This window comes from Lepus europaeus, chromosome 19, assembly GCF_033115175.1.
Source record: "Lepus europaeus isolate LE1 chromosome 19, mLepTim1.pri, whole genome shotgun sequence".
Lineage (NCBI taxonomy): Eukaryota > Metazoa > Chordata > Mammalia > Lagomorpha > Leporidae > Lepus > Lepus europaeus.
In genome coordinates, this window is record NC_084845.1 from 13,933,574 (window position 1) to 13,945,903 (window position 12,330).

Genomic DNA, 12,330 nt, shown 5'->3' on the forward strand with positions numbered 1-12,330 from the left:
AGTTATTGAGATTTTCCTATCAAGTTGTGAAAATTCTTTGTATATTTTGGATATGTCATATATTGAATATGATATTTTTCTTTTTTTTTTCTTTTTTATTTTTATTTTATTTATTTATTTTTTTTTTTGACAGGCAGAGTGGACAGTGAGAGAGAGAGACAGAGAGAAAGGTCTTCCTTTGCCGTTGGTTCACCCTCTAATGGCCGCCGCGGTAGCGCGCTGCGGCCGGCGCACCGCGCTGTTCCGATGGCAGGAGCCAGGTGCTTTTCCTGGTCTCCCATGGGGTGCAGAGCCCAAACACTTGGGCCATCCTCCACTGCACTCCCTGGCCACAGCAGAGAGCTGGCCTGGAAGAGGGGCAACCGGGACAGGATCGGTGCCCCGACTGGGACTAGAACCCGGTGTGCCGGCGCCGCAAGGCGGAGGATTAGCCTGTTGAGCCACGGCGCCGGCCTGAATATGATATTTTTCAATAATTTTGTTTGTGGTTTGTGCTTACTCTCGCACAAACATTTTAATTTTCATGATAAATTACCACTTTTTGTTTTTAATTTGAGAGTGAACAAGAGGGAGATCCCATTTGTTGATTCTCTGTCCTAAATATCTGCACTGGTCTCCAGCTACAGTTGAAGCTAGGCGCCGGTTGGTGTCTCGGCTGCTCCACTTCCAATCCAGCTCCCTGCTAACGCACCTAGGAAAAGCAGCAGAAGATGACCCAAGGCCTTGGGTTGCTGCACCCACATGGGAGACCCAGAAGTTCCTGGATCCTAGCTTGAGCCTGGCCCAGCCCTGGCTGTTGCAGCCATTTGGGGAGTGAACCAGCAAATGGAAGTTTTCTCTGTCTCTTCTCTCTCTCTGCAACTTTTCCAAATAAATAAAATAAATTAAAAAAAAAAATACAAACTGGATTCAGGGGCCAGCACTGTGGCACAGCACGTTAAAGCCCTGGCCTGAAGTGCCAGCATCCCATATGGGCGCCGGTTTGAGTGTCGGCTGCTCCTCTTCCAATCCAGCTCTCTGCTGTGGCCTGGGAAAGCAGTAGAAGATGGCCCAGGTCCTTGGGCCCCTACACCCGCGAGGGAGACCTGGAAGAACTCCTGGCTCCTGGCTTCGGATCAGTGCAGCTCCGGCCATTACAGCCATCTATGGAGTGAACCAGTAGACAGAAGACCTCTCTCTCTCTCTCTCTCTCTCTCTCTCTCTCTCTCTCTCTCTCATCTCTCTCTGTGTGTGTAACTCTTTCAAACAAATAAATAAATCTTAAAAAAAAAAAAAGCTTGATTCATAGATTAATTGGGAAATTTCCCTCCTGTATTTCCTGGAAAAGTTGTGAAGGATTACTATAATTTCTTCTTTAGCCATGGAAGTTTGAGGTTATCTCAGTGCAAAAGACTTAAAAATTATTCTCTTTACTTATCATAGGTCTGTTCAGATTTTATATGAGGAACTTCAGAAAGCTCATGGAAAGTACAATAAAAGGCATGTTTATTTTGGCACAAAAAGTGTTTGAAATCTATTCATAAGGATTTTGCAATATGTACTTTTCCATGAACCTTTGAAGAACCCTCATATTATTCAGTTTGATAGTTTCTGTACTCCTAGGAATTTGTTTCATTTAGTAGTTGTATAATCTACTTGCCATCAGTTGTTTATAATGATCTCATCATTTTAATTTTGTAAGGTTGGTAGTGATGTCCTGTTCATTCATTATTTTAGAAGTCTTATTTTTCTTGGTCCATCTAGCTAAAGGTTTTTCAGTTTTGTTGATTGTTTCATTTACTTTTTTTTTTATTTGAAAGGCAGAGTTACAGAGAGGGAGAGAATGAATGCCATCACTTCCCCGAATGGCCACAAATGCCAGAGCTGGACCAAATCTGAAGCCAGGAACCTGGAGCTTCTTCCGGGTCTCCCACGCAGGCACGGAAGCCCACTGCTTCCACTGCTTTCCCAGGCCATAGAGCTGGATCGGAAATGGAGCAGCCAGGACTAAAACTGGCACCTATATGGGATGCTGGTGTTGCAAGGTGGTGGCTTTACCCACTATGCCACAGTGCCAGCCCCTGTTTTTCTATTCTTATCACATATTTAATGACTTAATGTAACAGAAATGTGTTCTTTTACAATTCTGGACATGAGAAGTCTCAAATGGGTCTCACAAGGAAATATCAATTTGTTACAGGGCTTCTTCCTTAAAGGGACAAATACATTTCCTCACCTTTGCCAGGTTCCAAGTACCATCCTCATTCTTTGGCTCATGGCCCTGAATCATTTGTTGTTCCCTCTTTCCATCATCACATGGCTTTCTTCCTCTTTGGGCTTTCTTGTTTTGCTTTGAAAGTTTGTGACTACACTGAGAGCCCACCCAGGTAATCATGAATAATCTCCCATCTGAAGATCACTAATTTAGTTTTATTAGCAAAGCCTCTGGGAGCAGGAGTCCCTGAAAGAAACATTAACATGTTCCAGTAATCAGAATGTGGCTATGCCTGTGAGTGTGTTTCCAGTTTACTACATTGTCTGTTTTAACTTCCTTTTGCCTGAAGAATTTCTTTCAGTATTCTTTGTTAGGAAGTTTTGCTAGGAATACATTCAGCTTTTTATCCAGAAATGTCTTTATTTTATTCAGTATTAGAAGATAGTTTTGCTGGATATGGGACTCCTAGTTGAGACTTTTTTCTCTCAGCACTTTTTTTTTTTTTTTGACAGGCAGAGTTAGACAGTGAGAGAGAGAGAGACAGAGAGAAAGGTCTTCCTTCCGTTGGTTCACCCCCCAAATGGCCACTACAGCCGGCGTGCCGATCCGAAGCCAGGAGCCAGGTGTTTCCTCCTGGTCTCCCATGCGGGTGCAGGGCCCAAGCACTTGGGCCATCCTCCACTGCCCTCCCGGGCCACAGCAGAGAGCTGGATGGAAGAGGAACAACTGGTGCTGCAGCTCACTAGGCTAATCCTCTGCCTGCGGTGCTGGCACCCTGGGTTCTAGTCCCAGTTCAGCCATTATTTCCTCAAATATTTTACTGCTCTGACATACTCATTAAGTGTATGTTTTTATGTTTAATGCTATTCCACATGCACATAGCTGTGAGACTTTTTACAATTATTACTTATTCATTCATTGTAGCCTTCAGTTTAGTCTAGTCTATATTGATCCATCTTCAAGTTCACTGGTTCTTTTCTCTGCCAATTTTAATTAGCTGTTGATACCCTGTCGTGAATTTCTTCCTTCAATTATTTGAATTCTTTAACTTTACTAACATTCAATATTTGATGCATCATTATCATCATACTTTCCTATAATTCTTTTACAATGGGTTCCTTTATTTCTTTGAACATGTTAATAAGGGTGGTTTTAGTCCTTGTCTGCTAAGTCAACATCTGGTCCACCATATTCTAGTGCTTGCTCTTACTCCTGTTTATAGGTCACGTCTTAAAACTTTGTTGAAAACTGGTTATTTTAGGTAATATATTATAATATTTCTGGATTCTAATAGTCCTTCTCTTCCTCTGAAAATTGTTCTTCCTGCCTTTTCTAAATGAAAAACCAAGTAGATGCTGGATTATCTGGTTCTGTTAGTCTCATTTGTATCTAATATTTTTTAGACAAAAATGTCAGGCATAAATAATACTGCCCCAAATACACTGATGGTGGGAATGCAAATATACAGCCACTTTGTAAAAATACTTTGGTAGTTTCTTATAAAATTAAACATATACAATACCATATAATTTAGCAAGTCTCCTCATTCACACAAAAATCTACAGTGAATATGTATAGAAGCTTTATTCATCACAAAAAAATTGGAAATACTCAGATGTCCTTCAGTAGAGAAATGGATAAACAAACTATGTAATATTCATATAACTGAAAATGACTCAGCAACTGAAGGAATGGACTTTTGATTCATGCAACAAGAGGAATGAATTTAGAATGCATTTTCCTAAGTGAAAGAAGCCAGACCCCAAAGTCTACATTTTACATAATTCCATTTATATGCCATGGGATAAAAACAAAATGCCAGGAATTAAAAAGCAGATCAGTGGTAGCCAAGGGTTAAGGATAGCGTAGTTTACTATAAAGGGGCAGTAAAGGGAATCTTGGCAGTGAGTTAAACTGTTTTATATTGTGGTAGTAAATATAAAACTCTATGTATCTGTCAAAAGACATAGGCCTGTACAACACAAAAAAATACATTTTATTGTATATAAAATTCTTTATTGCATATAAATTTTAAAAAATTACCCATGATGTCAGGGGATCTCAAGCTGGCATGCAGATGGCAATGCGCCTGACTTATAGAGTGGCAATCACAATGAAGGAGATGGACAAGAAAAGACTCAGCCTAAGTAACTTTGGAAAACAGTGTTTTGTGTGGATGCTACAAGACTTACGACAAAAATAAATGTATACTGTATCTACCTGCTGTTATTTGTTTCTCACTGGGTTAGCAGTTATGAAACCAAATGTATACTTTCGTTGAACAAAAGAAGCTTTCTGTAGATATTGAGAGCCATGTTTCTCACTGGGGAAAGAAGTTAAAGTAAGCTAAAAGTGAATGCTAGAATGAACCCTGTATTAGATTGAAGTCAGGAGTATCAGAATAATCTCATTTTTTTACATAGATACATAGATAGGTATGGATACAGAAATAAATATAATTATGTATGCACATGTAGGTTAGTATTCATGCATATATTTCCTAGTTTTATCTGCTAGGAGAGGCTGGAAACAGGGATACCTCAGTAGTAATGAGCATATTTACAGCCCAGACCTTAGTTCTTAAATGCCGTTACCCAGTAAAAGGAAATTGGTTTCTTAGAGAAGCGGTTGATTCCACAAAATGATGATGACAACAACGACGATGATGATGTGGTAGAACATGTCCAAAGGACACGGGAGTCAACATGAAAGAGCAGGAACAGTTTGACAAATAAACATAACCATAATATTGGGATATATGTAATATTTATTAAATAAGTTATATATTACTATATAATGAATAAATAGCTATATACTCATACAAATGCAAATGATTAACAAAATGGAGAAGGGACACACAACAATTCTTTACAAAAGAATTTCAATTACTAAATGTAGAATCAATGTCGAAAATAATCATCACTAGTATATCCCAGTAATCACTGTTGAAGGTAAGATCCACTAATGGATGCTAAAATTAGTGAATGAAACCTTAATGAGAAACAATGTATCTGTATAGCCTCTAGATATTTATTAATTACAAAAAATAGTAACTTTACATTGGGGAAACCAGGCAGACACCACCTGAACCATATCATCACAATTAACATCACCAACAATAAGACATGTTGTACCTCCTGATATAATGTGCTGAGAACACACTACTTGTGAGGTGTTCTTCCCCCCAAAATCTGTAACTTCAGTCTAATCATGAGAAAACAGTAGGTAAATCCAAACTAGTAGTTATTCTATAAAATACCAAGTTCACTGACACACCCATAATTTTTTTCCTAGAAGCTTATAATGTTATCTTGTAACTTTAGGTCAGTAGTCTGTTTTGAATTAATTTTTTGGTAAGGTGTGTGTGTGTGTCAAAGTTCTTTTCATTCTTTTTTCCTTCTGCATGTGGATTTTCAATTATCTCAGCACCATTTTTTGAAAATATTGTCCTTTCTCCACTAAATTGCCTTTGCATCATGGTTAAAAATTACGTGTGAGTCTCTGTCTGTGGTCTGTATTCTGTTCCATTATCTATATGAGGGTATGTTAAAAAGTTCATGGAAAATGGAATTAAAAGACGAGTTTATTTTGGTACAAAAATTTTTTTGAAATCCATGCATACTTTTTCCATGACATGCATTTTTCCACCCCTCAGGATGTCTACTGTTTTCACCAATATGCTGTCTTGATTACTGTAGCTCTACAGTAAGACTCGGAATTAATTAAGTAAAGTGAATCCTCCATTTTTTTTTTCAGAATTGTATCAGCTGTTTTTCTCTGCCTTTCCATAAAATCTTACAACCAACTTGCTGACATCTATAAAAAAGATTGCTGTTATTTTGAGGTTGACCTGAGTCTACACACCACATTGGAAAAAACTGACATTTTAAGTCTTGAATGCTCCAAACTATGAACAAAAAATCTACACAAAAAATGTACTTATTTAGAGCTTTGATTTCTTTAATCAGTATTTTATAGCTTTCTGTATATAAATCCTGCATATAATTTGTTAGATATATCTCTAAGTATTTCACTTTTTGGGTTTTTATTGGAAAGGCACTATTTTTTGAAATTCAACTTTAGTACAAACAGTGACTGCCTTTTTATGCCAATTTTGAGTCCTGTGCTCTTGCTAAACACACTTATTAATTCTGAAAGTTTTGTATTCTTTGAGATTTTCTACAAATCATGTTTAAATACTACTAATAATACTAATTTGTAAATTTCAGAACTTAGTCTAACGAATGCAATTCTTTTTAAATAACAATATTCTCAACAGGTTTCACAGAACAAAAGGTGGTAATGACTGGCCAACCTCAGCAGTTAACAATCAAAGAGATATCATTCTATATCATAAAACCAGTTCAAAAATTCTGCTCTGATAAAATGAGAAACAGAAAATGTTAACAGAGGCTCAATCTTATTACCATGTCCCTCAAATTGTTTTTTTTTTTGTTTGTTTTGTGTGATACCTTAACTCCAGATAGCATTGCCAACATCTGCAAATTAATCTTAAACTTCCAAAAAAGTAATTCCAAATGGCTGTTTTACCTGTTGATGTGTTATTCTGGTCCTTGTCATGTTCAAAGGCTATTCATACTTGGACACTTTGTTAAATCAAATGCAGATTATGTGTACTTCTTATAAGCACAGAAGTAAAATAAAACTCATTACTAGGTTGGAGTCCTTTGTCTCCCTTAAATTGATTAAGATAATTCTGTATGTTTTCGCTAGTAGGAGAATAAGCAAACATGTCTGTAATTGAGAGCAAAGAAGGGAACCAAGGAGCTGAATTCAATGCATAACATCTAACTGCTCTTGACCATCCTTCTGCTGCATCGTACCAATGGAATGAGACATTTTCACTACTAAGGTTCTTCAGTGAATGATCTCAATGCAGGTATGTGGCATTTCAAGTCAAAGTCAATCAATGTATGCAAAAGAAACTGCAATGTGGTACAAACTGATGTTCAATAAATATGGTTCTACCTCTTAACTTCTCCACTAACAAATCAGTTTAGATATAATCCTTGCAAACTTCCTTCAAACTAAAATATGAATGTGGTTCACATATAATTGAATAATCTGTTGAGAATTCTTGTTTATAACTATACAGTCTAGCATTACATCCTAATCATTTTTGCTTATGACTGAATCTTTAGCTGAATGTTATTCTATCAGTTTGATAATTTCCATATTATTGAGTGTAAATTGTGTACAGATGAATACACAGCAGATGTATTCACCAATCTGTATATGATTTCAAATGGCTTGTTGCTTCTGGAAGCCTGTAAATGAAGGCAAATGATTGAGAATCAAGAAATTCTTTTTTATACAGCTTTGACATTTGGCTGCATTTTCTTATCTACAAGTGCCAACAAAATTAATTTCACATTGTCATGGTTCTGGGTCTACAGAAAATTGAAGGAGAATGATCCAGAATCACCACATCGTAAGAGCAGATAATATTTACTGAGTGGGCACTGCTCTAAGGAGTTTACTCTACTGGGGCTGGCAGTGTGGCACAGCAGGTTAACACCCTGGCCTGAAGTGCTGGTATCCCTTATGGGCACTGGTTCAAGACCTGGCTGCTCCACTTCCGATCCAGCTCTCTGCTATGGCCTGGGAAAGCAGTAGAAGATGGCCCAAGTCCTTGGGCCCCTGCACCCACATGGGAGACCTGGAAGAAGCTCCTGGCTCCTGGCTTCAGATCAGCGCAGCTCCAGCCGTTGCAGCCAATTGGGGAGTGAACCATCAAATGAAGAACTCTCTCTCTCTCTCTCTGCCTCTCCTCTCTCTGTGTAACTCTGACTTTCAAATAAATAAGTAAATTTAAAAAAAAAAAAAAAAAGGATTTTACTCTATGGCAAAAGGAGGCTCAGCAAACTATCCAAGCTCGCACACCTAGCAAGTGTCAAGGCTATGATTTTAAAACAAGTATTTAAGTTGTATTCTTACTCTGTATCATATCGCTTCTCATATACCACACAAAAATGTGCCCTGAAATTCTTGCTGCCTAGCTACTAAAACAAAAATCCCATTATGAAATGAGGTTGGAAGAGCAGAGGGAATCTCTATCCTTGTTGGAACAGAGTTCTCTGCTCAAATACATCCCTACCCGAAAAGCCTCAAGAAACAAAGTCCTTGTTAAGCCATGTACTTTACCTTGTCTAACTCGACTCTGTGCGGAAGAGTAAGAATATGTGGTAAGTAATTGCAAGTAGGTATATCAGCCTGTAACAAATCACTGTCTAAAATAACGGTATAATATAATCCTGCAGATTTTATTTCTATACCATACGATATACCATAGTAAAAGGAGCCAACAGGATTAACTGAATGATTCGCAAAAACAGTTACATAAATAAGTAGACAGAAACGGCAGCTGCACTGGGGAGTGGGACCGATGCCCTGAACCTGTGACATTCAGGTGGGAGGCAGACTTAGGGCTGGACCAAGGATTCTTCTTGGACAGGACAATTCAGGAGGCCATCGGACTTGTCCATGTTTTCACAAAGGAAGAGGAAACACAAGCTCACCTTTAGTTTTCTGACGTGCAGCACTGGTTCTCCTCTCTCTCCAGAACAGCCTTCTTTGTGGGAAAGGAGGGTTGGGGGTGGGGGGAAATGGATGCGTGAGACACCTGGCCTTTATTGACGCCTGCTCAGAACCCAGCCTTTATGACGACGCCCGGCCCGAGTCCCCCGCGCCTACGCAGAGAGAACGTCTAGGTTCGCAGCTCTTCCAGCACCTCAGAGTCCACCCCTACGGCTGCCCTTCTAAACTCCCATCCCTGGCTTCCTCCTTGGGGTTTTTTCCTCCGCAGCTGGGCCCCTGCGGAGGGGAGTACAGGGGTGCGCGGGGCCGCCCCCTCCAAAAACCGAGCCCCATATCTAATTACCGCCACACGACCTCAACCTCGCCCCACCCGTGCCGACCCTGCGGCGGACGCAGAGGGCAGGTCTCTCGGGCCCCGGCGGCCGGACCGCGTCCTCAGCTCTCCCAAGCCCATGCCCGTGCCCCGCCAGGTCCACAGCTACCCCGACCAGGGCCCGCGGCCGCTCGAAGTCACGCTCACCATGCTCAGGCAGCGCAGAGAACCACCACTCCCCGAGGTCAGCGGCGCCAAGGCCTGGATGCGCCTGTCGCAGCCAGGGCAAGCCCCGCACCTGAGAGCAGGTCCCGGGGCGCACAGGCTGCAGCCGACGGCGGCGGAGGCAGGCACGCAGCCTGGCTGGGATGAGCCGGCGAGTGACAGGCGCTGTCAAGAGCCCTTCGTGCCTGGAGGCCTCTGGGAAATGTAGGAGGGGCGCGGAGGCTGCTGGGAGTTGTAGGCTCAGCGCGGCGGCCGCCAACGGAAAGGGGAAACACGCGGCTGCCCACGCGGCCTGCTGGCGGCTGCTGGGCTGGGGCCCGGGTCCTGAGGCCGGCCCCCGAGAGGCGAGCTAGGACTGTGGGGCGCGACGCTCTGAGGGTGCCCCTGTGTGTGTGCGTGGGGCCCGCCCGCGTGTCACCCTTTGGGCGGTGTGCTCCATGGAGGCCCCTCGGAGACTGCTGGCTGTCACGCCCGGCTCTGACCCCTGACGCAGCGGCTGTGCGGGGGCGGCTCGGCTCTGACTCTGTGCGTGACGAGCCTGTGACTGTTCATCCGTGCAGGCGTCGGCGCCCCGGGCCGGGCGGCTTGAATGGCCAGCGCTTCCGATTAGTGCTCTCCAGGGGCCGTGTAGGAGGCTGGCAGTCTGAGTAACCGCCGGTGGGTCAGGATTGTGCCGGTGCAAAACTGGGAAAGGGGGAGGTTAAATTCCTCATTACTTACGGAGGCTGTTACAGCAATGTGTACCTGGACCCGTCCCGGCCGCTGAAATGGCACGGCTCCGGAGCACCGTGCACGGGAGGAACTACTATACGTATGTATGCTGTTCTTTCCCTCTACTTGGCCCTTGCAAGTTTCACTCTGAGTTTCCTGCTTCTGAACATGAAATCTTGGATGAGTCCAATGGCTGCCTCAGTCACTCTTAGATAATAACTTTTAAAATGTTATTTTAACTATTTTAGTTAAAAGAGGAGACGTTTTAGTGGTTAAATAATTAAAATGTCCCATTTAATGATCACATTATATATATAGTGAATTGTCACCAGGGGTGATAACATACATAGGGGTAAAATATATGATAAAAACAGCACAAGGTCAGAAGAGGGTAAATGAAATTAAACATTTTTAAGTACCTGGGCTTGTTCAGGAAATGGTTAAAATGTAAGATAGATTTCAAAGATACACATTATAATCTCTCGGTAGCCACTAAAAAGATATATAACCATAAAAACAACAATAGGTTAAGACTGAAATTAAATCCCTATAGAGTTAATAGAAAACAAATAGCAGTATGGCAGACTTAAACTATCAGCCTTTGCTACATAGGAAATGACTCCAAAACTTAGAGGCTTAAAGCATGTATTACACCAACATTCTTGGACAGCTGGGCAGTTCTGTCTCTGATCTCAGGTGACTCGCTCAAGAAATAGCATGTAATTCACGGTTTCCAGGGGTGGTCTAGAATATATATCTTGGTTCTTTATCAATGCCCCATTCTGGCATGACAGAGCAGGCTCGTTCTCACCAATTTCATTCACACTGATTACAAAATAAGGGGGAGGGCCAAATTCCAGTATCTTATTACTTTTTCAAGTCACTACTGTGTCACATTTGCTGATTTTCTAATGGCAAAGTAAGTAGTATGGCCAAGTCCAGACTCAAGAGATGGAGAAATAAGTGCTGCTTCTTGCTGGAGAGCCAGCAAAGTCACACAGAGAAGTATATGTAGAAAAGACAAAAATTATTGTGGCAATTTTTTTTTTTTTTTGACAGAGTTAGTTAGACAGTAAGAGAGAGAGACAGAGAGAAAGGTCTTCCTTCCGTTGGTTCACCCCCCAAGTGGCCGCTATGGCCTGCGCACTGTGCCAATCCAAAGCCAGGAGCCAGGTGCTTCCTCCTGGTCTCCCATACGGATGCAGGGCCCAAGCACCTGGGCCATCCTCCATTGCCTTCCCGGGCCACAGCAGAGAGCTGGCCTGGAAGAGGGGCAACCGGGACAGAATCTGGCGTCCCAACCGGTACTAGAACCTGGGGTGCCGGTGCCGCAGGTGGAGGATTAGCCAAGTGAGCTGCGGCGCCAGCCAGCAATTTTTACAAACATTAAACCACACTAACTGTATGTGCGGGTATCTTAAGTATGAATGTCTAAAGACTTGACGTAAAATATAAATACTGTCAAACCAGATTTTAGGGGGTAAAATCCAAGAGAGGAACCTTAAATAAGACAGAAAAGGATTAAAAATAGGATAGGAGAACACAATATGCAAATACTAACTCTAAAATATGCTAGGATACCTACTTTGAAATACTGACACATTCTCATCGTGCACAATGCTGAGGTTCTCTTACGATTCACTTTAAAACTGCAATTAAAAATGTACAAAAAAGAAAAGAAAAAAAATCAACGCACAAAGCTTCTAAAAAAGGAACCCGCAGGCACTTAGGATACCTACTTTGGTAACTGATAAAGTAGACTTTGAGGAACTAGGCATTAGGATAAATAGGGACATGACAATAAAATATAAATCCAACATGGAAATTTAACAATCCTAATGTATACTCATCTAATAACATAATTTTAGAATACATAAAGCAAAGACTAACAAAATTAAAAAGGACAAATAGACAAACCCACTATAATAGATAAGTGATTTTAAGACGACTCATATGAACTCACAGTTGTATGTAAGCATACAAAATGACCTAATATGTGAAAGACATCATAGCCTCTTTGGCAGATTATATATCCTTCTCAAATAAACACAGACTGTTTATTACCAAGTTGAGCCTGTGTTTGATAATAAAACAAATGCCAACAGGATTGAAATAATGTACCTGGCCATTGTGGGCATTTGGTGAGTAACCAGCGAATGGGAGAGTTTGTTCTCGCTCACAAACAAATTAAGATTTTATTTATTTGAAAGGCAGAGTGATGGGGAGTTGGGGGAGATATCTTCCATCCGCAGTTCACTCCCCAAATGGCTGCAACCTTTAGAGCTGGGCCAGCCTGAAGCCAATAGCCAGAAATTCCATCCAGGTCTCC

The 12,330-nt window shown here is 41.5% G+C and overlaps 2 protein-coding genes across 2 annotated transcripts in view; one reads left to right on the forward strand and one right to left on the reverse strand.

Annotated features, from left to right (window-relative positions):
- Positions 1–9,440, reverse strand: part of LOC133747818 (zinc finger protein 540-like) — a 30,819-nt gene extending 21,379 nt beyond the window's left edge. Inside the window, 2 exon segments of the mRNA XM_062176201.1 lie at positions 8,734–8,786; positions 9,273–9,440. The gene's annotated coding sequence lies outside the window, so the exon portion shown is untranslated.
- A 327-nt stretch (positions 9,441–9,767) lies between these two features.
- LOC133747813 (zinc finger protein 420) overlaps positions 9,768–12,330 on the forward strand; it is a 127,348-nt gene continuing 124,785 nt past the window's right edge. Inside the window, exon 1 of the mRNA XM_062176182.1 lies at positions 9,768–10,101. The gene's annotated coding sequence lies outside the window, so the exon portion shown is untranslated. The remainder of the gene's footprint in view (positions 10,102–12,330) is intronic.